The sequence below is a fragment of the Ambystoma mexicanum genome, chromosome 1p, assembly GCF_040938575.1.
Source record: "Ambystoma mexicanum isolate Mex_15411 chromosome 1p, UKY_AmexF1_1, whole genome shotgun sequence".
In the NCBI taxonomy this organism is placed as follows: Eukaryota; Metazoa; Chordata; class Amphibia; order Caudata; family Ambystomatidae; genus Ambystoma; species Ambystoma mexicanum.
In genome coordinates, this window is record NC_090921.1 from 988,595,281 (window position 1) to 988,598,502 (window position 3,222).

The 3,222-nt window shown below is 37.5% G+C and overlaps 1 long non-coding RNA gene across 1 annotated transcript; it reads left to right on the top strand.

Moving 5' to 3' along the window:
• The first annotated feature begins 1,083 nt into the window (after window positions 1-1,083).
• LOC138582840 (uncharacterized) lies at window positions 1,084-2,677 on the top strand. Its single transcript, XR_011305088.1, has 3 exons — window positions 1,084-1,138; window positions 1,908-2,054; window positions 2,222-2,677. It is a non-coding gene; the product is annotated as an uncharacterized lncRNA (long non-coding RNA).
• The last annotated feature ends 545 nt before the right edge of the window (window positions 2,678-3,222 follow it).

Genomic DNA, 3,222 nt, shown 5'->3' on the forward strand with positions numbered 1-3,222 from the left:
TGGAGAAAGAAGCACGTTGGATCTAACGGTTGGAAACCCATACTAAAGGCTTGAATGAGGAATTCATTCCACCTCTCTAAGCCTTTTAACTCTTTTTAAGTAAACCAGTCAACATAGGGGCTTCGATACTGCTATCAGGTTATTCATCTGATAACCAAGTCGTAATTCATCTCTGAGTAAGTATTGGAACTCTACTGCCTTGTTATGAAGTTTTATTGCACCCTTTTGGCTAAAACAGTTTGTTCTCTTAATTGTTAATAAGAAATCCTGGCGGCACTGCCATCATTCTTAAAAATTGCTGTCCAGTTCACATGAACTAAATAACTCAGATACCCACATCAGCTATTGGCTTGAAGCTGATTAACTCTTAAATAAGATCTAAAGTCGTAATCACCTCCGAGTAAGTACTGGAACTGCACTACCTTGTCATAAATCTGTGTTTTACTTGTGTGGTTAAAACAGACTGTTCTTTTAATTGTTCAAAAACTGCTGTGCAGTTCACATGAACCAAACCACTCAGATACCCACATGAGCTATTAACTTCAAGCTGATTAACCCTTAAATAAGATCTCAAATGGGGGGGGGTGGTCATTAGTGGTCCTTATCGCACGGACCTTAAACCATGCAACCCGTAGCTACATGGTTTAATAGGACTGTGCCCATGATGCACGATTCAATATAGACGTCTTGTCTAAACCTATTTGTAAGGCAGTCAAAGATTCATCTTTCCTTTTTCAAACCGCACGTATTTGCATTCGTGCAGCCCTACAGCCACATGCAATAACATGGATGGCTGTTTACACATTGTTAAATGGACGCTCTGTTCTAACCTATCTGCAGTCAAGAAAATGTTTTACTTGACGTTCTGACTGCATTTGTAATGAAGAAGAATAAGATTCTCCTTTTTCTTTTTCCTTTTTCTTTGAAAAAAATGGCGGTGATCATTACAAATGAATTGTTTTTCTGTAACCTTGGTCACATTTCCACGTAATACCAGGAAGAAGCAGCCATCATCAAATCAGCGGCAAGCACACGCCCCCAATAGGGATAGAGCAACCAATTACGAATAGGCTATGTCATTAGGTGAAAGCTGACTGATTGCTGCACTAAACATGCTGCCCTGAATATCAACGGAAAGGTAAGCATCAGCGCAAACACCCTAACAGTAAATTAATAGACATTAGCCCATAGGTAGACTGTTGGCTTTTAACACTTGGTTCATGCATTTTAAATGAATTTACTGACGTTTCTGTCCCCCGCTCCCTCACTCGAGGAGCTTTCTCTATAACCATGAGGCCAGTGCAACATGGCTTTTCAACCACGTTTAGCACGTTTAGTTTTCTTTTCTTTTAAAGAAAAATGGCACACTTGCAAACAAAATGTTTGATTGACTGAGCTAATCGTGTTTATCCCAGTTAATTAATTGAAACGCCTTCAAGCCTTTGCCAGTAAAATCATGTCATTTTGACTCTTAAACCATTTCTTTTCCTCTATTACCTTTCAGAAAAATCTTTTTTCTTGACATATATTTGTCACCTAATCAATTCGGACTCATAATATCCAATCAACGCCACAGAAGCCAGTCAATACAGTGCTTCAATTGCATTTCTTTAGGCTGAACAAACACAGATACAATCTGTTAAAACAAACGTTAAGAAACTCACAAACTGGTCTCTGAGCTATTAATTTAGAAACCACTTTGTGATACAGATGATCTATGTGCCCAATATAATGGCTAATTCGAGGGGATTGGGTCCTCCGACGTATTCCATATCTATGACAGTAATCACCACAGCTGTGCTGCTTACTGTCATAGATATGGAATACGTCGTCGGACCATCCCATCGAAAGAGCGTTACCAGGTAAGAGAGTAACTTGTTCTTCTGTCATTTACCTTTTGTATTTAGAATATTTAACGGTGAAGAATCGCCCCCACCCCTCTTTTTAGCAACCACGGATAATGTTTATCCGAAATGCTGGATCACACATACCAGCAGCGAAGGGTCTCTGCTCTGGGACACACTGCTCCTGCTCTTTCTTAACCAACTAATGTGGTAAGAATCCCATTTATGTTCAGGAATTTCGAATTAAGTAGTCAACTATAATGCTTGCATTATATGCACAACATCTACCTTTGCAGTGAAAGACAGCCAGTATGCATTTTTTGAAAACATCTCTTTTTATTTTCTCCCTTGTTTTTGTGTGTTTGCCTCCCTCACAGGGAATGTTCCTTTAAATAAACTTCCCCGAGGAAGGCGTACTTTTGAAATTCAGGCCCCACAGGTGGTCTCGCCGAAACATAACAGAGGTCAACAGAAAAACCATTTGAGTTTTTTCTTCTTTATGAACTTGAAATACAGAAAGATTCTTTTTGACCTCGGAGCCAGCTACTAATTACTGTCGTGTACGCAGGCAAACCTGTCTTGAGAATTAAGACTCTGAACACACTCAAATATTAATTTGCATAATTAACATTATAAATTGTTTCTTTGTTTCTTTATTGTCTTTGTCATTCAAACATGTAATGTTTTTGCTTATCTTTTAACAACATTTTCTTATTACATTTTTTGTTGTCAAATCATTTGTATTTTAAAAAAAACCTTTTTAGGAAAAAAGTATTTTCCCAAAAAATATTTTTTTGTTTTTTTGTTAACATGAAATAAACAAAATGCAAAGACTTTATTTTTCCTTTTTTTCTTTGCGGTTGACTGTTCACTTTAACTACAAAGGTATTGAAACATTTGAGATATCTAACGATACTCAACACAAAAATTAATTGAATTTATTTCACTATGTGGGCAAAATAATAATTTTGCTAGCAGACTTTCGGAAACCTAATGTATGTATTTTGTATCACAATTGAACAGTCTGGTCCTGTCCCAACTCAAGGGTACTGCTAAATGGCTTATAATGGGAGATTTCAATATTTGGAAGGATGACCCCAAAGACCCTTCTCCGGGAGAACTTGTTAAATTCATAAACGCTCTGGGCTTCTTGCAACATATAGATAAGCCCACTCATTCTAAGGGTCACATACCGGATTGGGTATTATTCTTACTTAGTTTAAAGATCAATACATTGAATATCTCCTTATGTCCCTTGTCGTATCACACCTTTTATTGAATTTCGGATAGACATTTTGAGCCAGTGCAAAAGGACTATACCAAAACAAAACTGGATTATGTCCAGAAATCTGAAGAGGATCAATCCGGAAACCCTGAG